General features: G+C 47.1%; 3 long non-coding RNA genes across 5 annotated transcripts in view; all 3 read right to left on the bottom strand.

Annotated features, from left to right (window-relative positions):
• Nucleotides 1-1720, bottom strand: part of LOC146398461 (uncharacterized) — a 134421-nt gene extending 132701 nt beyond the window's left edge. The window contains exon 1 of the long non-coding RNA XR_014818939.1: nt 1550-1720. This is a non-coding gene — a long non-coding RNA (uncharacterized LOC146398461). The remainder of the gene's footprint in view (nt 1-1549) is intronic.
• A 2685-nt stretch (nt 1721-4405) lies between these two features.
• LOC146398460 (uncharacterized) lies at nt 4406-14122 on the bottom strand. Of its 2 annotated transcripts, none has more exons than XR_014818962.1 (3): nt 13935-14049; nt 13636-13749; nt 4406-4540 (listed from the first exon to the last, which is right to left on the bottom strand). It is a non-coding gene; the product is annotated as an uncharacterized LOC146398460 (long non-coding RNA). The 2 variants fall into 2 exon arrangements; XR_014818963.1 differs by lacking the exon at nt 4406-4540 and adding an exon at nt 13385-13537 and having other exon boundaries at nt 13935-14122.
• A 9072-nt stretch (nt 14123-23194) lies between these two features.
• LOC102157477 (uncharacterized) overlaps nt 23195-26748 on the bottom strand; it is a 94172-nt gene continuing 90618 nt past the window's right edge. For both annotated transcript variants that reach the window (XR_014818959.1, XR_014818956.1), the window contains one exon: nt 23195-23538. This is a non-coding gene — a long non-coding RNA (uncharacterized LOC102157477). The remainder of the gene's footprint in view (nt 23539-26748) is intronic.

Below are 26748 nucleotides of genomic sequence, written 5' to 3'. Positions count from 1 at the left end.
GGCTGTGGTGTAGCCTGGCAGCTGTAGCTCTGATGTGACCCCTGGCCTAGGAATTTCCCTATGCCAAGGGTGAGGCCCTAAAAAAAAAAAAAAAAAAAAAAAAAAAAGCAAAAAAAAATTCTTTTGTAACTAAGTCAAATGCCAAAACTCACTTTAAGAAAATTTACATCATGTTACGTACAGTTTTCTTAGTTTATTTTTTTAGTGTAAAGATACCATGTTGAATAATGGATGGCCAAAATGAGTTCCAGGTATTAACAGGCATTTTATATTCCTTTTAGGCTAACCACAGACTGCTGAGTAGGAATTCAGCTATTCATTATCAAGTACCCATCTGAAATTTTATTTCTCTTATATGTATGAAGAAAAATTAACACATTATTTTTTCTCGCATTACTTAATTTTTAGAAGAAAATTTCAAACATCCAACAAAGCAGAGTTTGCTGTATTCATCAACAGTATCTTCTAATCTCATTCCATCTCTGTCCCTAAACAGTTTTTTCAAAGCATCATTATTAAGCATCATTTTATTCACTCCTAAATGTTTTTGTTTGTTTGTTTTTCTGTCTTTTTTAGGACCGTATTCGTGGCATACGGAGGTTCCCGGGCTAGGGGTCAAATCAGTGCTGTAGCCTCTGGCCTACACCACAGCCACAGCCACAGCAACACCGGATCCTTAACCCACTGAGGGAGGCCAGGGATTGAGCCTGCGTCCTCATGGATGCTGGTCAGATTCGTTTCAGCTGAGCCACCAGCGGGCCTGCACTCCTAAATGCCTTGATAAGGGTATTTAAATTCCGTCCTAACGGAGCCACCACACCGTTATAACCTAATACGGGCCCCGTGTGCAAGATCGTTTTACAGCTGCGCTGTGAGGATCAGGTCTACAGGCAGGATCTACTTTTTCAGGCCTCTGAGGCTTATCCTTGGAACAGGCCGTCTCTCACGCGACACGGGCAGGCACAGGTAACAGGTGCAAGTCTGCAGGTAACTTCGCCCATCAGTGCCGTCGCGGTGTGGGGCCTGGACCTGATTTTCTCAACAGGTGGAGGTGTATATATAACAAACGATGCAATCTGTAAAGTTTGGTAGAACAAACATTTAAGCTCTGAAATAGGTTAAAATAAAATGTCTACTGATTAAAGGCAAATAAAGGAGAGAAAAAGAGAATAAATATAAGGTGAGAGATAGCCTGGTCTGAGGTTTTAAACACCTTCTTCCAATTCATGCTTTCCCCGTGTACGTACACAGACGTGTGTGTCTGTATGCAGCTGCGAATGTAAGTAACTATTCTGCTCTACAGGGAGAAGCCACTTGAAAGTTAACTGGCAAACAAACCAGGCTAAGGGGGTCTTTAAAACTGCAGGTTCAAGGGAATGCCGGCGTCGGTGAGGAGGGGCCGCGTGTCCACCCGAGGCCTCCCCTCCCGACACGAGGCAGACGCCCGGCCACCGCGCCCCGGACGAAATCCTGGGGCGAGGGTGTCTCCGCGGCCTTCCCGGGGCCAACGCGCCATTCTGTCGAAAACGCCTCCGTGAGTTTAACATACCTGTCGCCAGCCTCACCTGCGGCCAGTCCGGTGCAGGGAGGAACCGGCGTCTCCTCGGAGGCAGACGCCCCGGCAGCCGGGTCAAAGCCGCCGTCCTGCGGCCGGAAAAGCGGGAAACGCCAGGAAGCCCTCGCCTCAAGGCCCTTTTCGGACCGCGGTCTTCCACCCACCAAGTCGTGCGTGTGCGCATGCGTATATGAAAGCGCAGGACTGCGTGCGTGCGTGCGTGCGTGCGTCTGTGCGCCCGCGGATGTACGGGAGTGCACGTGCGCGCATGCGGGTATGGTCGCGTGCTGTGCACTTTGCGGGTACCACACCCTGAGGCCTGAGGGATGCAGCGGTTTGTGCAGACGCCGTGATACAAAGACGTTGGAAGCTCTAAAAATGTCTTTCTCCCCCCACCCCCGCCACAAGATGATATAAAATAGAGCATTTTCCCCTCCAAAGGCCAGAGCTGTGGAAGATTCTACTCCATTTACAAAATTATTTTGCTGATGTTTTAAAGGGATGATTAGACTTCAAAAAGAACCCGCACACCTCTTCCCTGGGAATTCATGGAAAATCCTGAGAACATAGTTGTTATTAAATGTACTTTCTGAATTCCTTCTAGAGAGTCCCGTGGGCTAGGAAAGGCTGGGTAATGCACGGTGATCCCGTGATTTCTTCGTGAGAAACAGTGTTTCTGGCGAGAGCCTCCCCAGCCCTCTTCATACATCACTCAGTATTTCTATTTCCTTCTAAATCCAGGAGTTTAGTTTTACTTTGCAGGTCTTAAAAAATGTTTTCATAGTTTTCCTCTCCACTCCCATTTTCTCTGTTCTTTGAGGTTTTAAAGAAATCAACACTTGAAGAACTACCATATTTCATATATTACATCTCCCTATAATCCACAGAAAAGGGATCACTGCATAAAATGGAATCCCGGACGTCCCTGTCTCTGAAAGATCACTAATCCTGGCTAATCCTCCCTCTGGTGAAAGATGTGTCTGCACGTGGAGAGGAAATTTGCTAAAGCCTCATCTAGGGATCAAAGGTCTTTAAGAATCAGAGCTGCAATGAAAGACAATGACAGAATTATTAAACACGACTACATTTCATCATAAAAGATTAATTATTTACTGTAGAATTAAAGGGCTAAAATGAAATTAAAATCCATCAACCATTTTCATTTAACCAAGGCAAAAATAAGTCCGAGAGCACCACAGTGAAAAACAACAATTTGGTCCTTTCTCCAGGCTTTTTGTTTTTTTTGTCTTTGGGTTATAATTACTGATGATAAGTACATTCTTGCTGCAAAGAGATTAGGCAAAATATAAAAATTTTGTTACAGGATGCCATTGTTGTATAATTTGCTGGAGTTCAAATATTATGAAAAAAAATGGATTAAAAAGTATTTTATACTTAATGACAAATATAAATATACTTAAAAACTGTTAGAAATTTGAATTTATGAAATTTTACACACCTATATACATATTATTTAATGTATACATTGATAACCCAAACATATTTCTCAGCTATCCACAGCTAATTATTTATTGGATGGACTTCAGAGACTGAGAGCTATGTCTTTAGAAATTTGACAGATTCCTCAAGAAGTTGCATTATAATCATCTAAAAACATTCTACATAATATAAATTTTGCCCCAAAAGAATGTCATAGTATTTCTGTCTTACATAACAGAAGTGCTCCTGAAAATGCCTTTGTACATTGTCTTTTAAAATCACTTATACTTAGGTGTACTTGATGCTCACTATAATACAGACACTTGAAATGTACAATAATCAGTTTCGACAAATGTTTATACACATGTAACCACCACTGCAGTCAGACCAGGGCACTTCCATCATTGCCAAAATATTCCTCATCTGTTCAACAGTCAATTTCTCCCCCACCCCTGGGCTCAGACAATGACATTCCATTGCTAAAAATTAAATGCTTTCCTGGGAGTTTAGAATAAATGGAATCCTACAGGATGTGTGACACTCTCTTCTGTTTGGCCTGGTTTGCTCAGCATAATGTTTTTGACATCCATGATGCTGAGTGTATCAGTGGTTTATTCCTTTTAATTGCTGAATAGGATTCCATTGAATGAATATGGCACAACTTGTTTCTCCGCTTTCCAGGTGATGGGCATTTGGCTTCTTTCCAGGTTGGAGCTATAATTTATGGAGCCTCTGTGATCATTCACATAGAAGTCTTTTCATACACATGTCATCATTTCTCTTGGGTTAATGCCTAGGTGGGGAGTTGTTGCACTGCATGGTAAGTGTACATTTAACTCTATAGAAACTTCCAGAAAGCCATTAAAAGTCATTGTGGCACTTGCACTCCCACAGAATGGTTAGGTTCAGGGCGAAAGAATGTGTCTGCTACCTGCCCAAGAGCTGCTGGCTGTTCAGGGTTCAAAGGAGAGCACTGTTAATAGCACCCTCCGGGCGGGTCGGGGGCAGGGATGCAAGGGTGCTCACACAGACCCTGGCCCTCCAGGCTCTTCCATGGTTGCCATCCTTGAACACTTGCTAGTAAAATGCCTTTCTCCTCGAGTTGGCCTTCTCCTCTCACTGACATCCAAATGAAGGAATGCCTAGCTTAAAGAGGGTTTTCTGGATGAAAAACAAACAAAAAACCCAGTGATGCAAGGGCTCCAGAGCCAAGCAGAGAACTTGGGCTGGAGGCTTGTAAAACATCGTTCTAAGAGCTGGGCAGATGGCTTTGCACAGCCAGGGAGAGGAGGCAGGGGAGCGGGTGGGAGTGAGGTCGCCAGGTCTTGCCTGGTCCCTGCCACAGACACGCAGGTTCAAGGGGAGCAGCCGCCTCGGTGGGGCAGAGCTGGATGGGGCACTGCTGGGCACCACAGCTCTCTTCCTTGCGGGCTGGAGTTTCCCCTGTGCCTGCTCCCATTTCGCTCTTTGAACTGAAGCGCCTCTCAAGGGCAACCCAGTGACATCTCTCCAGCCTCGTACATTTGTGTGTGTGCACAGCTCCATCTGGGGAAAGCAGAGCACAGGTTGGAGGGTCTTAGATCAGAAACCAGAACAACAAAACCAAAACAAACAACAGTCCATGATCAAACACAGAAAGAAACTAAGAAAGGCTACTGAATTATTTTCAATATGTAACCATTTCCCTAGAGGAAGGTGTTAGTTTTGTAAAGGGATCTGTGCTGATAGAAGAAAAAGTATTAAGACATCTGCCTTGTTGAGGAAGCAAAATCAGCTTTCTGTCACGTATTTTCAGTAAGCTGACCTTAAAGGGAATGGCTGCAAATGTCAGGGCCCTTCATTTTACTCTAGGAGGTTTCCTTTGGCTCTTGAAACTCTTAGGAAATAAAATATTTACAAACAGTGTAGGATTCATAAACGAGGCGATATTTAAAGGCAAGTATTTTTTGCTTCAAATAAATCGGTTCTAGAAAAAAAGAAATCGATTCCTTGGTTACCCTCCTAATCCCATACTCGTGATCAGTCATGAGCAGAGCTGAGGCAGTGTCTGAAAGTGCCTCCTCGGACATTTTAACACTTTGCCACAGTGCGTAATGAATAAAAAATACTTTTCTAATCTGCTTCGCACGCGCACACATAACTCACTATATTAAAATGAGTTCTATTCAATTAAATGCACTCGTTTTGAGGGTACAGTCAAATGAGTTTTGGAGGTCTCTGCAGCACCGTAGTTACCATCTCAAACAAGATGTGAAAGAGTCCCGCCGCTCCCGAACTCCTGTGTCAAGTTCTGGTGTTCAGCCCGTCCGGCTTAGGCAGCCAGACCTCTGATTTCTCCAACTGGGAATCAGCCCTGCAGATTGGACTGCTCCACGCAAGAGGAATCAGAACGCGTCTTCTCTCTGTCACGCAGGACATCGTTTTGGGATCCACCCGTACAGAGCACCACGTGTCAGCACTGTCTCACTGCTTTGTGCTGAGTCATATTCCTCTGTGCAAGCAGCGTCACTTATCAGTTCATGTTTCACCTTTTCATGGGCATTTATACTCCTTCCAGGCTCAGGAAGGAAGCTGTTGTAAATGTTCGCACACTGTTCTTTGCGTGGACTAATTTCCCTTTCTCTTGGGTAAGTATAAGGAGTGGAGGAGCAGTTGTAAGAAGCTGTCACATTGGTCAAAAAGTGGCTGTGCTCTTTCATTTTACGCCTTCACCGCAGTGTGAGAGCATTCCAGTGGCTCCACACTTGTGGTGTGTGGTGTTATCCATTAGTCATTTTTATTTCAGTCATTCTAAGGGTTCTTTACCTCACTGTGGCTTAACTTACTGTCCCATGAAGACCAGTGATGTTGAGTGTCTTTTTTACATACTTAACTGGCCATTTATATATTTTCTTTTGGAAGAGTCTACTCAACTCTTATTTTCCTATTTTTATCTGACTGTTTCTTTTTTTTTTTTTTTTTTTTTTTTTTTGTCTTTTTAGAGCCGCACCCACGGCATATGGAGGTTCCCAGGCTAGGGGTCCAGTTGGAGCTATTGCCACCGGCCTACACCAAAGCCACAGCAATGCCAGATCTGAGCCATGTCTGTGACCTACACCACAGCTCACAGCAACGCCAGATCCTTAACCCACTGAGTGAGGCCAGGGACCAAACCTGCAACCTCATGGATGCTAGTCCGGTTCGTTAACCACTGAGCCACGATGGGAACTCCGGTTGTTTGTCTTTTTATTATTGACTTTAGGAGTTCCTTATCTGTGCTAAATACAAGTCCTTTGTCAGACCTCTGCACTGATAGCGTTTCCTTTCGGTCCATAACTTGCCTTTTCCTTTTCTTAACAGCACCCTTTAAAGAACAGAAGGTTTTCCTATGAGGTCACTAATATGTGGAATTTAATTTAAAATGATACAAAAGTACTTATTCACAAAACAGAACCAGACTCAAAGATGTCCAAGCCAAACTGATGTTGACCAAAGGGGAAACTGGGGGAGGGACGGCTTGGGAGGCTGGCATCGGCAGGTACGCACGACTGCCTGCGAAGTCAGGCAGTAATAAGGACCTGCTGGGCAGCCCAGGGAGACCTACTCAGTGCTCCGAGACAGCCCATGAGGGCGAGAATCGGAGAAGGAATGGAGATACGTGCGCGTGTCTGGCAGATTCTCTGTGCTGTACACCGAAAACTAACACAGCATTGGAAGTTACCTAGACGCCAATAAAATTTATTTACAAAATAAAAAACAGAGGGTTTTTATTTTAATGAAATCCAATTTAGCAAGTTTTGGGTTGTTGTTTTTTTTTGCCATTTGTCATTTTGTGTAGTTTTTACTACACAAAGGTGGCAAAGACTTCTATTTTTCTCCCCTGAAAGCTTTCTCAGACTTATGTGTAAATTGTAGCTCTGGACAAATTAAATTTTGACCCAATCATACACACACACACACACACACACACACACACACACACACACACACACACCATGTAGATCAACTATATAAAAAATAAAAATAAAAATGATAGGTTAAAAATCAAATTTTGATTATGGTTTGAGATTGAGAGTCCTTTACTTGAACCACATATATCCAGTTGCTCAGCATCATTTGTGGAAAATTCTGTCTTTTCCCAGTGGGATTATCTTAGTGACTTTTGGAAAATCGATTGACCAGAGATTTGACTATTCCACTACCATCCCATGAAACTGTAACACAAAGCACAGATGTTCGTCTCCTATATAATTTGACATTGTCTAGTAGCCTCCTTAAAAAGCAAAAAGAAACTGATGAAATTAATTTCAGTAAAATGTTTTATTTAGCCTAATGTGATAAAATATTGTCATTTTATCCTGCAGTCAATATAGAAATTATCAGTCTGAAACTTTACTTTCCTTTTTCACATGCTCTTGAAAATCCAATGCATATTTATACTAGCTGGTCAGCACATCTCACCTAGCAAGTGCCCAGCAGCCACTTGGGCTAGTGTTTCTTACAGAAATCAGAACAAAGTTCTGATTCTGAAGTTTTATATTGTTTTAAAATTAAATACTGCAGATTCTCCAGCGTTGTTCAAATTTTTCAAAATAATTTTGGCTATTTTAGGTCTTTAGCATTCTTTATAAATGTTATCATTGAGTCCAAAAGGTTAGTGGGATTTTATCTGGAATAATATTAAATCTATAGATTAAATTGGGGGCAACTGCTGCCTTAACAATCTTGAGTATTTCAAACCATGAAAACGTTACATCTCTTTTATTCTTTTATTTATTTAGATCTTCATCTCACCAGTATTTTGTAGTTTTTTCTATTGAGCTTTCACATAGGTTTATTTAAATTTATTGTGAAGTATTTCATGCTTTTTGACGCTATAATGAATAACACTTAAAAAAGCATATTTGTCAAAATTTTTGTCACTAGTAATATAAATTTAGCTGATTTCTGTCATTGATTTTGTTTCTCATATCCATGCCTAATCCATTTAATTCTGGTAGCTTTTTAATAAGTTTCTTAGGACTTTCTGTTTAGATAATCAAGTCTTTTCAAAAGTAGGAGTTTTGCGTCTTTCTTTCCATTCGTCATGCTTTCCGTTTCTTTTTCTTGTTTTATTGCATTGGTGAGGACAAAGAGTAAAATGCTGGCTTTTCTTCGATCTTAAAGGAAAAAGAAACTTAGTCTTTGCACATTATGCATGATGTTTACAGTAGGCTCTTTCATGGTTGCCTTTTATCACTTTTAGGAAATTTCCTTTGATGCCTAGATTCCTGAGAAATGTTATCATGAGTGGTTACTGAAGTATGTCTAATGCATTTTCTGCATCTGTTGGTTGACTCATATAGTTAATGGCCAATTCTGAATCACCCCTGCATTTCTGGAATAAACTCTTGGTCTGGATGTGGGGTATTTTTTTATACAATCCTGAATAAGATTTACTAACATTCTGTTTGAGGAATTTTATACCCTCAGGTATGAGGATTGTTCTGTTCTTCATTTGTTTTAGTGGTTTAATTTTGTCTGAGTATCAGGGAAATAAAGTGGGATGAGTTTGTACAAAGTTACCATTTTTTATTCCTTAACCTAAAAAAAAAAAAAATGTGGGTTTGAAGTTTTCTTGGTGAGAAGTTTTAGAGTATTCAATTTCTTTAGTAAACAGAGGGCTACTTAGATCTGTTTATTTTTGAGTCAATTTTGGTAAGTTTTGTCTTTTAAGAAATGTATCCTTTTGTACAAAGTTATTATATTATTGAATAAAGTTGCTTATGATATTCTTTTTATTCTTTTAATGTTGGAAAAATCCTCAGGTTTTTCCCCTGCACCTAGAGGTTGTATATATTTTTTTCCCATTGACTAATCTTGCTAGAGATCTCCTGTATTGATCTTTACCAAAATACAACTTGGATTTGTTAATTTTTTGTATGACTTTTACTGCATTGATTTCTACTCTGATTTCTACTATTTTTTTTCCATTCTCTTTACTGCTGTTTATTTTACTCTTCTTTAAGTTCAAAATTGGACTGAATTGATTTTAAAACATTTTATTTTTTTTTGAAATGGGTGCTCAAAGCTACAGATTTCCCTATAAGGATTGCTTTACCTGGATCACATCAATTTTGATATGTTTTAGTATCTCTGAGTTTGGAATCTTTTAAAGTTTCTCTATGCTGCCTCCTTTGGCCAATAATTTACTTAGACGTTACTCTTTACTGTCCCAGTATTTAGAGACTTGATAGATATTATCTGACAGATATTGGTTTCTTATTTAATCCTCACTATAGTAGGAGAATATATCTATAAGGATTCAATCTTTTGAAAGTTATTGAGATCTGATTATATCCCTGCATGTGGTTGATCTTGGTACCTACGTCTTTGGCACCTGAAAAGAATGTGTTCTGTCAATAACGAAAGGATCGATTTGGCGTACTGTACTGTCCAGATTCTCTATCATTCTTACTATTTTTCCTCTGATTGTTTCACATCAAATCTCTTAAATGAGGAAACTGGAGTTCCCACTGTGGCTCAGTGGGTTGCGAACCTGACTGGTATCCATGAGGATGCAGGTTTAATCCCTGGCATTGTTTGGTAGGCTAAGGATGCAGCGTGGCTGTGAGCTGTGGTGTAGGTCGCAGATGGGGCTCGGATCCCACGTGGCTGTGGCTGTAGCGTAGGCTGCCAGCTCCAGCTCTATTTGACCCCGAACCCAGGAACTTCCATATGCTGTGGGTGTGGCCCTAAAAAGCAAAATAAAAAAATAAAAATAAAAAATAAAATGAAATTATTTATAATTTTTATGTATCGTAAGTGTCATTAATTGCAACATATACCAGAGGAGAAATCTGTTGGCCTAAAAGGCTACCTTTCCTTTTTGCCAGATGCATCCAAAATGCTGCAGATATTTTGCTTTTTGCTTTTTTTTTTTTTAATGTAAAAGGAATAAACTCTTTGGATAAAATAACTTCCTGAATGAATAGCTTTTCCGAATGAATGCTCTTATAGATGGAATGTCTGTATCCCCACAAACCTCATAATGGAAGCTCTTCCCCCTGCCACCCATGTGGCTGTATTTGGAGGAAGGAAGTGATTCTGCTAAGAGAGGTCATTGGAATGGGGCCCTGATCTGAGTGGACTGGTGCCCTCGTAACAGATACTGCCTCACAGACTTTGAAAACCTCTGGTTTCCAAATGAGACCGGTTGGGGATGGGGGATGCTCTGGGGCTTTGGGATGGAAATGCTGCATAAAATTTGGTTGTGATGATTGCTGTACACCTATGAATGTAATTAAATTCATAAATTAAAAAGAGAATCTGATAGCTCACTCCCTTCTTTCCACACAGCTGCACCAAGGACGGCCCCAGCGAGCACACAGCCCAGGAGGAAGTCCTCACCAGACACCAAGTCGGCGGCCCCGGATGGTGGGCTTCCAGTCCCCAGAACTGTGCGGAAATACACTTCTGTTGTTGAAACTGCCCTGTCTGCTTGTTACAGCAGCTCAGACAGACTGATGCCAATGCTTATCAAAGGCTGCTCATTTTACCGTGTTCTATATGGGGAGAGTGATACAGCAGTTTTGTGGTACTGTTACAAAAACATTCTCATGGATTGGAAGAGTGTGCATGAAATAAATTAATTGGAAATTTGGCAAAACCCTGGAGTAAACCGTTCATAATCAGCAAGGATTTGCTGAGCACCCCTTCTGTTGGTCAGTGTCCAAGGTTTTACACAGCAGCCCTTCTGTTGGTCAGCGTCCAGCCAGGAGAGAGAGCACAAGCCGGGCACTTCCACATGAAGAGCTTAACGTGGAGAAGGAGCTGTAAAGCTGGGAGCCTAGAAGGACAGCAGGGGCCACAGGAAGCCACCCCAGTCCAGAGACTGGCAGAAGAGGAAGGGGTGGGCCCCAGACCTCCTGGCTGCAGGCTCGGCTACAGAGGAGACCCCGCTTCTGAGAAGCCCAGAACAGGACCAGGGGCCTGTGCCCCATATGCTCCCTTCTCCCCAGCCTTCAGGCTCACACCCCTGCTTCCGTGTCACAAACCAGGGGACACCAGTTGGCAAAGGAGCAGAGAGAAGACCCTGAATACAGAGCAGACCAAAGACAAGGATGGGGGTGGACCTGAGGAGGCCCAGCCCTGGATCAGCGCCCCTGCCCTCTGTGAGCGCAGACCTGCTGTCATGGTCTGGACAGCATGCCTCGCCAGGCACGGGCCTGGCAGCCTGTGTGCAGCCCTGGGGCCTGAGGGCGTCAGGATCATGCGTCCCAGGTATGGTGGGAGATGATGCGTTTGGCTCATAAAGGGTTGTGGCCAAATCCCACATGAGCAACCGCCCAGAGCCTGAGTCACAAATATTTGCTGTTCCCACACTTCACTTCAGCCTCGTTTCCCAAATCGAAGGACTCAAGGCGATGCTGCAGGGATCACTGAGCATTTGTAAATGTTATCATTTATATTAAGATTAAAATGGTCCCGTTCATAAAGTGCACGTGACTTTTAAACACAGACTATGAAATGGGAAGGTTTCTTTCCCTCTCAGGCTGTAATAACCTTTACTCCCATGCCCTGTCTTCTCCACGTCGCCCTCAGACGAGTATTAACATAGTGTCGGCCTCAGTGAAGTTACTGATGTGGTAGGTGGCGGGGAGTTAAAAAAAACCACATACATGGAAAAAAATGCAAAACAAATACTGACCTATTTAGGGACTTTACATGTATGAGTTGCCTGCTAAAGACCCCAGTGTGTTTTATGATCTTTTAGTCAAATCAACAAATATTTCTTGAGGACACGTGCCAGGCCTGGTGATAAAAGGGCTAAGTCAGTCGCCTCAAGGGTACAACCTGCTTGTTTGTGGGCCTGCTCCTGCCTCAGAGTCTAACTAAGGATGGCAGCTCTGCCCTACTGGTCTTGGGAATTTCCAGCATTTAGTTCCGTGTCTGACCAACGCGAGGCGCTCGGGAAATCCTGTGGGCTCCGTGAATGGCCCTCTGCAGGAGACTTGCCCATCTAGATGTCCCGTGTCACTCTGTGTCCATTGGGCGCTCTGCTTCCCACCTCATCCCACCTCTCCTGACCCCCTATCTGTGAGTAGTTGTGTTTTTCACCCCAACTTAACCAGTCCTGCACAATGAGGTCCACCAGTTAAGCTGGGAGGCAAGTGACACAACCAGCACAGACGTGGGTACAAGCAAAATTTTCAGCAATTCCATGAAAACAGTCTGGAAAAATGTGGAAGGTTTGAAATCCCTAATTGCCAGGATTGCAGCTAATGTCACTACCAGACATCGCTGGGCTGGCCCTGCCCGCACAGCCCGGCGGCCCTGGTGGATCAAAGGGAACGAGGAGCCGCCAGGTCGCTGCCCCCGCGTACAGCGCGCGTGGTCCAGGGCGGGGTCTGTCTCGCGGCCCCGCACTGGGGCACGGAGCCAGCCAGTGCTGCGCTTGCTGCTTTTATCTCTCAGGAGTCCCCGATTGGGGACTGAATATTCATGGCGTCCGCTTTCCTGACAGATCGTTCAGAAAAGAAAACAGATCATCGTTCTCCAGAAACAGGGCAAGTGGAGTGGGAGGAGGAGGTCAGCGCAGGCCGGCTGGGGGCTCGGGAGGGCCTGGCCCAGCCAGGGCTCGCTTTGTTTGGAAAACAATCAGCCGCTTATGCATCTTTGAAGCGTCTAAAGAACAAGATGAAGGAGGAATCCTTGAGGGCTCCGGGGGGACTGGGCCTGGATGTCCCCCCCCCCCCTCGCTGTGTGCAGAGCAGGAGGTCACTGGCCGCTGCGCGGGCTTTGCCCTGGGTGGTCCCACCTTCGCCTCCCAGACTGTCCTTGTGCTTCTTTCTGTGTCCATAGAAGGGGCGAGCAAGGAAAGCTCAAAAGAACTGGCAATCTGTCCTTTGGATGCAGCGACCTTTCTAAATAAGCATTCGGCCTCTGGCACTGCAGCCTACAAGCATTTTTTCCCCTTTGTTGTGGATCTTTTTAAAAAGCCACACACAGAAGTAAAGCGAGAGACAAATTTGAAAGTACATTCATTTTGGTTATTTCAGGTGAAGTCTGATAGTTAGGCAACCCAAGCAGGACATGCCTATGTTAATTTATAGTAGAAATACATTCATGGTTTTTTTTGAACATTAAGCAAAGAAACAATGCTTTTGTTTCCTTAGTAAAAAAATGTGTCCATAATAGAACTCTTAATAGGATCGAGGGGAACGTGATTAATATACATACACGTGGGTGTGTTTGTACATATCTGGGCATCCAGGGACGGGCGTGTGCACAGATGTTTGTGTTTTAGTGTCTTTTTCTCATCAAAGTAACCAATTAATCCCTTGGTGGTGTTGCCACGAGCAGGGAAGGTCAGCCGGGCACAGCCTGCTGTTGGACAGCCTCCTTGCAATTTAAGAGAGAAAAGCAAACCTTCTGTTTGAAGTCCAGAACGTTCCACGCAGGCTCAGCCGTTGTAAACGCACTAGGATAAATCACTCCTGCATTGCTGCATTGTTATTGTGGTATTGGGCAAAAATATTTGGCAGGCATATCAAAGGAAATGCTTCAATCGAATGACGGCAGCTAAGAGGAAAATGCCAAGACGAGAGCAAGTGCATACTTTGCTATGAAAGAAAGTGTTTTTCTAATGGAATATTTAATAAAATGCATTGCAGTCATACCTTCCTTTAATTAGAACAGGGGTAACTTTCTTTAGGAATAAGAGGAAAGGTCAATTCTGATACGAGGTCCTTTCCATGAAGTCATTAACTTTAAAATGTAAACATGCAGAAAATCTGCAAAACAGAACGAGAAGGGGTTGTCAGCTCAGTTCAGTCATGATAAATACCCAATTCTACTTTGGAATTCCTCCCTGGAAATATAAATTGATTTTCCTCCCAGCAAGAATGTGGTCCGAGTTTGAACACAGAAAAACCAGACTTATGATTATCGTTATTGTTGTTGAAGCGTGTTGCCTTACCAGAGCTTGGTGGGTCCAGATTTCCATTATAAGTTGCTGTTTTCATACGGGCTTTATAACTTGGACGTGACAATTGGCTTTAGCCTTTAACGTGGTAAACGGCATCTCAGCCTGGGGCAGGCTTTCCCTCCTTTTAATAACAGCAGAGGCAAAACTCATGCACGACAGCTGCTTTTTCCCCTTCGGCTCTGAAGTAAAAGTTAGGAAGATAAATGTCAGTGTCAAACAAAGATCAACTGGACTTATTTTTTTTAAGTTTTTAATGAAAAATTGCTAATCGAACAGATCCTTTCCTGTTAATTTTAGGGAAAATCAAAAATTAAGTTTCCCATAATTTATCTTCATCACACGTTGGATTTTTATTCTGATCTACGCGATTACTATTCTACATAAAATACCTTGCCTGTTTGTATCCTGTCTTTTAGAAAGGCAAACTTAAGTAAATTAAAAGATGTGAAAACCCCCTAAAATGTTGACTCATTTCTTTACGTGAATACTCCGGTGGGGTCATTCGATGCTGAATTATCCTCTCCAAATAGAAAATATGGTTGGTTTTGAACCTAAATTAGTTGTTCCTCTTCCATATTTGAATATTTCAAACAAGTTCATGTTGTACCCTTGAGGAAACTGAGGAATTTTCAGTGTTTTGTTTGAATGTCTTTTTGCCACTGCTGAACACCCTCCGAGGCAAGCCGATACCTGGAGGGGAGGCGGGGGGGGACAACTGGTGTGACCCTGGAACAGCACAGCTGAGCTGGGAGCCCGCCCCCTTACGGATTGGTGACCACGGCCCTCCCTGACTCCTCCCGATCCGGGCCTGTTCTCCTGCTTACAACTCACCTGGAATATGATTCGAAAGGGAGTTTCCTGGTAGCTTAGTGGGTTAAGGATCTGGCATCATCACTGTAGGCCTCGGGTCACTGCTGTGGCATGGGTTTGACCCCTGGCCTGGGAATTTCCACATGCCATGGGCACAGACATAAAAAAAAAAAAAAAAAGGAATATGATTCTATAGCTGGGCCCCAGAATCTGGTCCTCAGCTGTAATTCACTATCTTGATCCAAATAAGGAAACCAGCATCCCAGACAAGGCGACAGACAGCCTTCCTGGCCAGGCCAGGCGTGGAGCAGAAATGATGCCTGGGTTACAGGAGGCTTCTTGCGTCTCCTTTTGGTTTTTAATCCTTTGTGGATCATGAACCCACTCGATTATCTGAACAAGGCTGGGAACTCCTTTCCAGAAACAAATGCATATTTGGAGAACATCAGCCCTATAGTTTTAGAGGATTCATGGATATTCTAAAATCCACTCAGAAACTTTTAAATGCATGTGTCCCACTTAAGAAGCTCTTTGCCACGGATGCTTGTTCCCAGCTTTCTGGGCCTCCCACGCACCGTGGGAGCAGAGGGGCGGTGCCTGCTCGGGGCTCAGTCTCCTCGACCTTGGGCTTGGAGCCCCACCCTCCAATCCACCTGTTTCGGCCGGGAGGAAGCGTGTCTTCCAGGAGTGTATGCCCGGGGCTGGGGAGCAAAGAGAGAAACTGAGCCTGGTGGGAAAGAAGGATAGGTCACTTTCCAAGGACAAGGACAAGGCCACACGCCCCCCCCCTCTTCCAAGCGGGCCAGTTCTTCATTTGACTGTTAAGGAAGCCAGAGAACAGCTGGCCCCCATGTACTACCCTTCGTATGAAGCCCTGAGAGCCCAGACGGCCAGGCCTGGGCCAGCATCCCTGCTCCACGCCCAGTCCGACCCGGGACCGCGGGAAACACTTAACATCCTTTACTGCAGTCATAACATCCATCTAACAGTTCTTAATCCTGCTCGACGTCTCTATAAAAAGGCGATAAACATCACCCCTAATCCACACGTTTGCTGTGATGAAATGGCCGTGAACTTCCTGACTTCTTACCGTGGACATACTGATTCGAAATGATACATTGTACTTAGAATTTGTATCATAAGAAACTCTTGGGAATTTTTCTTGACTTTTTTTGTGAAGCTACTGTGAAACTGATAAAGGGAAAATATAGTTCAATAAATGGTGCTGGAAAAATTGGTTCACATGGAAAAAAATGAAAATGGATTTCCTACTTCTTACCATGCACAAAAATCAGCTCCAGATGGATTAAGAACTTAAATGTCAAAAGTAAAACTTTAAAACTTTTAGAATAAAATACAAAGGAACAGCTTTATTACCCCAGGGCAGAGAAATAATTTTTAAACGTGACACCAAAAATGCCAACCATAACAAAAAAAGAATTATACATTTGACTATACTAAGGAAATTTTTTCATCTGTTTATCAAAAATATCTTAAATGAGGCAAAAAGCAAGCTACAGACTGGGGAGAAATATTTGCAGTGCTTAAAAACCAGCAAAGTAGTATCAAGAATGTGCAAAAAACAACCACAAACACACTTTCCTAAAGGAACAGGAAAAAAGATTACACGCGAGAAAATTGAACAAAACACAAGAAAAGCAAGTGTGAAAAAAGTGTTTCACAGCTAAAGAAACACTTCTGGGGAGCAAACCTGAAAAGACATGCAAAGCCACTAATCAAAGACATGCAAATGGAAATAAAATAGCGTGTCGTCTTAAACTCTCTTTAGTCTGAAGAAGATTAAGAAGTCCGACACGGAGTTCCCGTCGTGGCGCAGTGGTTAACGAATCCGACTAGGAACCATGAGGTTGAGGGTTCGGTCCCTGCCCTTGCTCAGTGGGTTAACGATCCGGCGGCGTTGCTGTGAGCTGTGGTGTAGGTTGCAGACGCGGCTCGGATCCTGCGTTGCTGTGCCTCTGGCGTAGGCCGGTGGCTACAGCTCCGATTCAACCCCTAGCCTGGGAACCTCCATATGCCGCGGGAGCGGCCCAAGAAATAGCAACAACAACAACAACAAAAGACAAAAAGACAAAAAAAAAAAAAAAAAAAAGAAGTCCGACAGGACCAAGGCGGAAGGACGCGGATCAGCGGGGTCATTACGATCCCTAGTGGGACTGCAGCGACCGCAACTACACGGAAAACGGTTCAGCATTATCTTGTGAGACTGAACCTCTTCGAACCCCAAGAGCCAGTGACCCCGTGCCTGGGGGTGGACCCAAAGACGTGTCTCTCCAAGGTCAGACCATATGCTGACAACAGCCCTTTCCTTAATTACCAAATACCTCTCCCCAGAATGGGAAATCAGTGAAGACGTAAACACACAATGGAACATTCTAGAGCATTAAAGTGAGATCTCACACAGCAGCACAGATCAATCTTTGTAAAGTCACCGTCTCAGCCAGCTTCAGCTGCTACAACAAGGATGCCACAGACCAGGGGACAGAAACCACAGACATTTACTCCTCACTGGTCCAAAGGCTGGGGAGCCCAAGATCAGGCTGCCGGCCAGTGTGATGCCTCCCGCAAGCCGCCCTCCTGGCTTGCAGACAGCTGCCTGCTGGACGTGTGCTCACCTGGCTTTTCTGCAGGGTGCGGCCTGGCACAGACAGGGAGGACGCTCATCGTAGAAGGGCTCCCATCCCGTCCCCCCACGCCACCTCCTCTCAACCTAATCACCTCCCAGAGGCTCACCTCCTCATGCCATCTACTGGGACGGGGGCTCCAAACCGTGGACACGGCCTGTAACAGCCACCGTGAGTGAAAAAGCAAAGGCCCGAGGGAGCAGGCAGGCAAACGTCCAGAAGCGCGTAAACGCGATCGACACCCTGCTGAGGCCCCACGACCGACTGGCGGGAGGAGCGTTCGTTCAGGGCGACGCTCAAGGTCTCGGTGTTAAACAGCAGGTGAGCCCGCACCGGCCAAAGAGACGCCGGAACGAAAGTGAGTACACGGAGGGAGTCACGCTGGGCGCGGGGTCACACTGCCATCAGATGCGATTCCCCGCTGACCTCGATGAGCTCAAGGCCTGAGACCCAGAGACGGCGGGAGAGCCGCGCAGAAGCGGACCTGGGGAGAGGCCACGGAGGCGCAGGTCCCCGGGGCGCTCCAGCTGAGGACGCCCTGTCCGTGCTGCAGGCACCTCCCTCGCCAGGGAGGCGTCGCCCCTGCAGGGGGGTGGGGACAAGGAAGCAGCAGGTGACTCTCAAACAACCCCGAGTGCACGGCCCGGCCTCTCCCAGACGCAGAGGGAGGCCGCCGGCCGTGGCTCGGCCCTCCCCGCTGCCCCCTTCCGTCTTTTGCTTTTCTGGGAGTTCACACAAGCTTTCTGCCGTCTTCCTGCTCTAGCTGCTCACCAGGAAAATATCTGCCCCCACGTGGGGACCTCCAAACTCAACGTTCAAGTCGCGTCAAGTCAGAGCAACTTTTTTCGCACCTAGTTGCAGACTCCCAGGAACAGAATTCATAACAAAAACACAAGAACCCTAGGATTTTCCGGCTCATTTCCCTGGGCTGGATCCATAAAAACTGTAAAGTGGAGACAAAAATAAGAGCTGCCCCAGGAGGCCGAGCCCACCGAGCAGCCTTGATAGGTGACCTTCCGGCACAGGCCGAGCGCTGTCCACGCTCAGGGTGGACCCTGCGGCATCTCCCCTCCCCCGCCTGCCCACCCCTAAAAAGGCTGTTCCAGATTAAAAGAGGGTGAAGGCCCACCCCCCCAGCCCACCCCCCACTGCGGAGCAAAGTGGACTAAATCACTCTTGGGCTCTAAGGAGCAGCAATTATAAGTGACAGTCTGGCCAAGAGACCACCAGCGAGATTTGTACAGGAGGAAAGGATTGTTTTCCTGGAAAAGCAAATCCAATACTCTGGTGAACAGTTCATTTCCCACACCGAGTGTGTGGATGCACTAAAAGCAGGCTGCCCTTTATGATATGGGGGGGGCACATCTCTCACTGCTGGACAGGAACCCCTCTGAGCGTGAGACGGGGCGCTACTCATGAATAAGCTGAAGCAGGTGGCGTCTTCCCTGAGCTGCGAGGCCGCCTGCGCCATCGTCACCAGGCCAGTCGTCTCTTTACCCCCGCCTTCCGCTCTGGGGATGCCCACTTAAGAAGGCAAAAAAGACAGCCCTGGAAAGGAGACTCGCTTAGCGTTTCGCAGACACACCTTGGCTTCTTTAGGTTCCGAACTTGACCTTTATCCTGGTAAAACGTCCTCAGGAAGACAGCTTTTTGGGAAATGGTGTTTCTGCATAACCAAAACTGTGTAAATATGCCCATATTTTAGGACTGGAAAGAAATACCCAGGTGGGTCAAGGGTGTTCAGTGCTTGGATACAGGTGATGGGTCATTTAAAATCTCTTTTATGTGCTTCTTTCAATTTGTCTAAAATGGATGTCTTGTATTTAAAATGTTTTCTCTTGGAGTTCCTGTCGCGACTCAGCAGGAATGAACCTGACTAGTATCCATGAGGACATGGGTTCTATCCCTGGCCTTGCTCAGTGGGTTAACAATCCGGCTTGCCATGAGCCGTGGTGTATGTCGCAGATGTGGCTCGGATAGATCTGGCAGCTGCCGTGGCTTGTAGCTCTGGCTGTGGTGTAGGCTGGCAGCTGCAGCTTCAATTCAACCCCTCGTCGGGGAACTTCCACATGCCCCAGGTGCGGCCCTAAAAAGACAAAGTGAATAAAATAAAATATTTTCTCTAAGTCTCAACTTTTCATAAATCAAATTGCTTGAAATTAGCACCCAGCAAGGACCTATCAAGGGCATCTTTGTTCTTATAACATCTTCAAGACAATGAGGCTTAGGGATTCATCTCTCATGGGACCCTTTTTTCTCAATCTGGGAAAGTTGCTCCCGCGTTGTGAAAACCCTTGTTCAGAACCAGAGAAGATCACAGCTGGAGAACGAGACCCTTCTGTGGGCACGTACCACGTGACATAAACGCAAACAGCGAGACATTCACGTGCCCATGGGCCACGCAGTCCCTGGACCTCACGTCATGTTTCAGTGAAGAACCCACCACACACTGGCTTTGTTCCAGGGCTTTTAAACAGCAGAGAACCGACCCTCCAAGAACCTCTGCTGCAGAGAAAGTATCCCAAGTTCTCTGGGGCCCGAGACAAAGGCGGAGGACGACGCACCAGAGGCTGTCGGATAAGACAGAACATTCCAGAGCCTCAAGAATATGTTTTATCGAGCCCTGAAATGGATGCTTTTTGCTGAAAAGATTGAAAATACTACTTTCCTTTGAGCAAAAGCTAAACTGGGACAATGGATGATGTGGTTTTCCTGTGTGTATTTTTAAAGCGCGCGTCTAGCGATGCGTCATTACAAGCGTGTTACCGCCGGGCCACGCTGGGCAGCAGCCATGGAGGGTCCAGCCGCCCAGCCCCAGCTCCCAGGCTGGACCAGGTGCCCTCGGGGGAGCCAGCCTATTTCTGTGGCACAGAACAGCTGAAGAAGACTGTGTGGAGCCACGGAGTTGCTGTAAGTTCTGCCGCAGGATGAAACTGAGACAAGCGAAGCTGCCCGGCTGCGGAAGCCAGCCTTCCGGGCCAACACGGCTTGGAGTTTGGAGCGGACATCAAAGCCTGAGATGCTGGACATTAAATCAAGCTTTCTCTGCATATTCTCTAAAGCGACTCTGTGCTTGCTTTTGTGCTGCCTACATCCAGAAAGAGGGCCCCCTCTTGGCTTCGAAAATAGCCAAACTGCTACCATGGAATTTGCTCAAAAATTCAAATATCAAAAAAACATTCAAATATCAGTTAAATTAACCTCTTTCCACCACGATGACCAAGCTGAGGCACAAGAGTGAGATCTCGGCTGGGGGAGAAAGTCGGCCGGAAGCTGTATTCTGAGGTCACAAAGGGGAGGTGGGAGGCCCGGGGCTCATGCCCGGCTACTAAACTCATCGACAGGAACACGGATCCGCAGAGTGAAATCCGCATCTCTGCTTCCGTCTCACTTCCCTGCTTGTCGGTGGGTCCGCCGTGGCTTCAGCCGATCTGAGCAGAAATTCCAACGTGCAGACACACCGAGTCGGGACTGGCTGTCCACTTGCTTTCTAACCCATCAGTTTCAGGCCCCGCGTTACGTAAGGATGAAATCGTGCCATACCTTTCTGTCTGTGTCCTTTCTTCCCCTCCCCTGTGATGCTAGTCACCAGGACGTGAGCTCCTTTGGGCTCTACAGACGCAGCATCTCAAGCTTCACGGTTGGAGAAGAACCACCAGGGATAGTGTTTGAGTCCAGACTCTGGTTCAGTGACGTGAGAGAGACCTGGGCTTCCGCGTCGCTCCCCGGCTGGGGGAGAGGCGACAGTCCCGATGGGAGCAGCAATGCTTCAGTCCGACCCCTGGAAGCAGTTTCCTCCAGGAGATGGAACTTTCTTCTCCAGCTCCCTCCATCCCAGGGGCGGGCGATCCGCATGTGCTCTCCCTCTTCAGAGGAGAAAGATGAGGTGTGGGGGCCCCGGGTCTTTCCCTTCACTGCCACCTGCTATGGGAGCTGAGCACAGGGGAGCCCAGGTGAGAAGGAATACGGGCGCCCCTGCCTCTGCCCCACTCACCACCACGGGCTCAGCCCCACAGGTGGGTGGCTGTGACCCCCGAGGGGACGGCAGGGGTGTCAAATGCCAGAGCTTCGGTTGTGGCGCCTCGGATGCTTCCTTTGAGGCGGAGGCCGCGGGCACATCGGAGCGTGGAGGAGGCCGTTGGCCTGAGAAGCCACAGCAAAAGCCCTTCCAGTCCCTCCCCAAGTGACCCGGGCTTCCTGGTGCAAGACTAATACTCTTGGACGGAAGAGGACCACGTTCCACCCCCCAAACGCCAAGCGTTCCAGATTCGAGTCCGGTTGACAAGCAGGGAGCGCCTCCATCTGCCTCTCGCCTCCTTCTGGAGCCTGGGCCAGGGCCTGCTCACTCCTGCACCAGATTCGTAACTCCCTGTTGTTCCCTCCGGCTCGCGGCCCCAGAGGAGAGTGGGGCTGGGCGGCTGCGTGTCTTCGTGGCAAGAGCAGGCATGTCAAAGCCAACGGTGAGAGCAGGCAAGTAAAGGGCCCTTAATGTTAGCTTGCAGCGACGACGCGGAGAACTAAAATACATTTCCTGGAGTTCCCGACGTGGAGCAGCGGAAACGAATCTGATGAGGAAACATGAGGTTGTGGGTGCGATCCCTGGCCTTGCTCAGTGGGTTACGGATCCGGCGTTGCGGTGAGCTGTGGTGTAGGTGGCAGACGCAGCTCGGACCTGGCATTGCTGTGGCTCTGGTGTAGGCCGGCAGCAACAGCTCTGATGAGACCCCTCGCCTGGGAACCTCCATATGCCGAGGGTACGGCCCTAAAAAGACAAAAGACAAACAAACAAACAAAAGTTTCTTTTTGTTTTCCATGAAATCAAATCACATCTCGAGGGTGCCCCTCCAGAGCTGACCCTGGGTTGGGATAAAGGATGTGTGCATTCTTTTCTTAACTAGGCTGATTACCACCAGCTTAGTGGCTTAAAAGAGCCAGATATAGGAGTTCCCGCTGTGGCTCAGGGAGTTGGGAATCTGACTGCAGTGGCTCAGGTTTGATCTCTGGCCCAGTGCAGCGGGTTAAAGGATCCCAGTGGGTTTAAAGTGTTTCTGCAGGTGCAGCAAGGTCTCAGATTCAGTCCCCGGCCTGGGAACCTCCATGTGCTGCAGGTGCGGAAAAACACAAAAACCAAATACATTATTTTCCAGTTCTCAAGGTCAGAAGTCCCAAATTGGTCTTGCAGGGCTGAAATGGGAATGTGGCAGAACTGAGATCCTCCTGGAGGTTCTAGGGAGAATCTCTATATTTTCCAGCCTCTGGAGGCCCCTTCCTTTCCTGGAGCCAAGGCTGCGTCCCTCCAGCCTCTGCTTGGTCACCAGGTCCTGACTGTCACCTCTGGTCCTCTCGCTCATGATCACCTCAGGCCACCCAGAGAGTCCACGTCAACATCCTTAACTGAACCACGTACAGCTCTGAGGTCCCTTCTGCCATGGACGGCAGCAAATTCACAGGTTTGCGGGATTAGGACATAGGACACGGGCAACTCTCCTGACCAGGAGCTGCTCTGCTCAATGGCCCATTGGAAAATGCAAAGCAAACTACTACCAGATAAGCACTGGAGCACTGGGGCTTATTCTCTTGGAATCATGGTGCCATCCCTTATAAAATCTGTGCCATCCCGATGGAAATGCCACTTATATACAAACCAGAGTGCCCATGGCTTTCACAAATAGCTGGACCTCTGAGAGAGGCCCCTGAAGATCTGAGAGCCCTGACCACGTGCTCAAACAGCCACATAAAGGACCTCTGGCGAGACCAGCAAGGGAACTGCCCGCCCAACTAAATCCAGCTCACATGGAAGAGTTTTGAATAAATAAATCATTACGGCTTTGAGATACGATGTCTGGGGTTACCTCTTAGGCAGCCACACATAACTTGCTATTTTAGACAGACTTGTGATGAACAACAGTGTGTGTCCAGCTGGGGGCTCATCCAGATGAGATGCACGCATTCAAGACTGGGAGACCACAAGGACAGACCTCTACCGGCGAGAGCCATAGAACGTGGTGTCAGAAGGCGCTTTGAGTCGCGGTCCAGCCTAACCTGATGGACGCCGAGCATGTGAGGTCGGCCTGTTGCTGCATCCTTCTGAGTCTCATGTGCTCCGCTTTCTCTCCTCTTGGTTCTTCTCCTCGCCAGGAACCCTGAATCAGAGGACAGACCTGAGTCAGAGGGGGCCCGGATGGCTCTCCCGCCTCCCCCCATTACTCACGCAGCTCCCCCACCTGGTCACCCTGACCCCTCCACACCAGCTGGTCTAATGGGTTCAAAGCCTTCATGACAAAAGAAGGCATACTCATTACTTAACATTTGACAGGTTAACACAAAAACATAAAACATGGCAAAAAATAGAGCAGAAAGTGAAACAAACAAACAAAAAACACCAAACACTTGACAGGAACATGCGGACTCGACTCTACTTCTGATGGTGTTCAACGTCGAAAGTAGGGAGCCTGGAAAGACCCACAGGGTTTCGGAGACGGAGAACGGGCGCCGAACGCCCAGAGACGATGGGGAGGCCTGCGAGGCTTGGCCCGCCCGCCCGCTCGCCCGCCGGGAAGCTCTGGTCCTTAGTCAAAAGCAAGTGACTCAACACGTCCAACACCGAGAACATCAGAAATACCCCCGCCGTGAGATGAGACACATGTCAACGGCAGAAGTCTCGGCGCCCAGGGCGGGGGTGGTCAGTAGCTCATTCGCAGACTCGGTCCTCGGAATTGTTAGACTCACCCGTCCGGGCCGTGAATGTGCTGAACAGCTCACACAGAACAGACGGCACAGGCAGCCGCACCTCCTTCAGGGAGTTTCCTGAATGAGCCAGCTTTTAGTCATCTTTCCTGCATTGTGGACTCCACATACGATGAAATCTCTGTTCCAAGCCATTTAGCCGTCCCTCCGGTTTTCGTAGGTGCTTGTACTTCCATTGTAAATTATTCACAATGGCTTCACATGTGTGATCTTAGCTCAGAGTCGAAAATCCCTGAGAAAAAAGTCTGCGTCTTGTACTTCCTGATAATGCTGATTAGCCCGCTCCAAACCTTTCCAGCCACAGCTCAGGAAAATGACAAAGAGATTCCAGAAGCTACTGAGTGGGTATCTCAGTGAGGGCAGGGCCATGCCTCCCAGCCACTCCGAAGGCCTGCTCCGGGATGTTTCCGCCGTAAGTCAGGAGGGGCTCAAGTGTTCTCAGCAGGCTTGGCCAACCCACCACAGAGTTTGCTGGGATGCAAACGCTGAAGAACTGGTAATGACCATTTGGACTCAGACATTAGAACTTCGGAGTTCTAAGTTCTCATCTAAACCAGCATACGAACTTACCCAGCAGGGACCGAGCTTAAAAATGCCTGGGAGCATCAGTGCAGACACAAAATCTAGTGGATTACTGTCCCTGTGGGCCGCGCCACAATGACCTAGTTGTGGGCCTTATTTCAGTGGATTGCAAGGCTTTCCTCGAATGCAATATAAAATTAACCCAAAGGAGGAGGAAAGCTTTCCCGCGGAGTATATTCAGAATATAGACATCTTCCTTCTCTGATAGTTTGAAAACCAGGAAAATGCTTAAGTCTGATTTTTAAAGACTGCGGATAAGCCCTGGACCATTGGCACAGGAATCAGCTGGGAAGCATTTAGACATCAGATTCCTGACATTGAACCAGATCTACAGAATCAGAATTTGCTCAAGTGTGGTGAAGAATCTGCATTTAAACAAGTTGCCCAGGGCATTCTAGGGACCCTGATGTCGGGAACCGGTAATTTCATTTTTGATCATAGCTTGATTTCCTAACCTACAAGCATTTCATCCCTCCCTCCCTCCTCCGCGAATCACGACTACCTTCGATCCATTCGAAGCTTGTTTTTGTTTTCATTTTAAATACATGACGTCCTGCTAGAACTGCAAGCCTCAGGGTAGTTGTCTGAAACTTGGCATCACAATTGCCACTGAGGAGTGCGCACCATGGTGCAGTGGGTTAAGAATCCGACTGCAACGGCCCAGGTTGCTGCAGAGGTGCCTGTTCGATGCCCGAGCTGGTGCAGTGGATTAAGGATCTAGCATTGCTGAGGTCGCAGCTGTGGCTCAGATTCATTTCCTGGCCTGGGAGAGTCCCCAGGTGGCGGGTGCAGCTGTTAAGAAAAACTGTCACTGAACCTTGATGAGCGACATCCGGTCCCCGTCCCAGACCCACGGAGCCACGTGCAAGAGGTCCAGGTGGAGGTACCCATTCGCTTCCAAAGCTGGACGGGTGACTTGGGTGGCGTGGAGAAACTCCACCTTAGGAAGGAGCCGTGACCTCCGGCTGGGAGGCCGTCCCTGGTGTCCTGGGGGGAGTGGCCCTCTGGCCCTGCTGCCTGGCATACCACCTGGTCCTTGGTGTCCAGGCGTGCCAGCTGCAGAGCACACGGATGGCACGTGTATCTGCCCTCGACCTGCCCTCCTGACAACAAGCCTGGGTTCTAAGTCTCCGAAGTCCTTTCTCCAGCAATCCTCAGCTGATGGCCGTTCTTCCTGGAGCTGCCAGTGGCTCGTGCATGAGAAGGGCTTCCGCTGAACCTTCCGGACACAATGATAAGAGTTTCCAGCTCATTTAGGAGATACTTACTTCTGAGAATTTCCTGAGAACATTCTAGATTTACTGTGCAGTTGCTTACTCCCAGTATGGCTCCTCTTCTGAGCAGGAGGACAGCACAGAGGCCCATAAGCTTCCCTTGGCCCAAGGGACTCTCTTGAGCTCCAGACTGACCCTCCCGGGCAGAGCAAGGCAAACCCATCGCGTCTTCTTGACCTTGTCCAAAATGCAGACACCAGAGACACTTGGCATCTATTCTCTACATCTCCAGCAAGATACTCCCTTCATGTGCCAGGGGGACATCTTTAAATTTGGCTGTAGGAACACAGACACTGCATGCTTAGGTCCATATGCAAATTCAATGTCAGTCATAAGCCTGGGTTTTGCTAGTGAGGCTCCAGTGTAAACATCTCTGTATCCAGACAGCCTGGGCTGTGGGTCTACACACAAATCATAACCACTTTGGTAAATTTAACACCTCTGCTCTCTATTTTGACTTTGGGGGCTGGTGAATAATTTAGCTAAAGGTTTTAGAGAGAACAAAAGGCATGGCCCCTAGTGAGGGACCTCCTGTATTTTGAATTTTTGCTGGCTTAGGTCAGTCTGTGAACCGCAGTGCTGTTTTAAAATGTAATCATAACTACAAAGGTAGGCTCTGGAATTCTTGCATTGTTTGGCACTCGGTGATTAAAGCTGACATTCGTTGGGCAGAACTGGAGTTCGAGAATTGATAGGCCTCGGCTAATCCCAGCCATAAAAATGGTCACAAATGAATGCTGTGACAGGTTC

Source organism: Sus scrofa, chromosome 11, assembly GCF_054392235.1.
Source record: "Sus scrofa isolate SSC_HxYL_T2T_F1_AM1 chromosome 11, Sscrofa_HxYL_maternal_Yorkshire_Landrace_v2.0, whole genome shotgun sequence".
NCBI lineage: Eukaryota > Metazoa > Chordata > Mammalia > Artiodactyla > Suidae > Sus > Sus scrofa.
The sequence above is the reverse complement of the archived record's forward strand: the minus strand, read 5'-3'. Positions and strand labels throughout refer to the sequence as shown.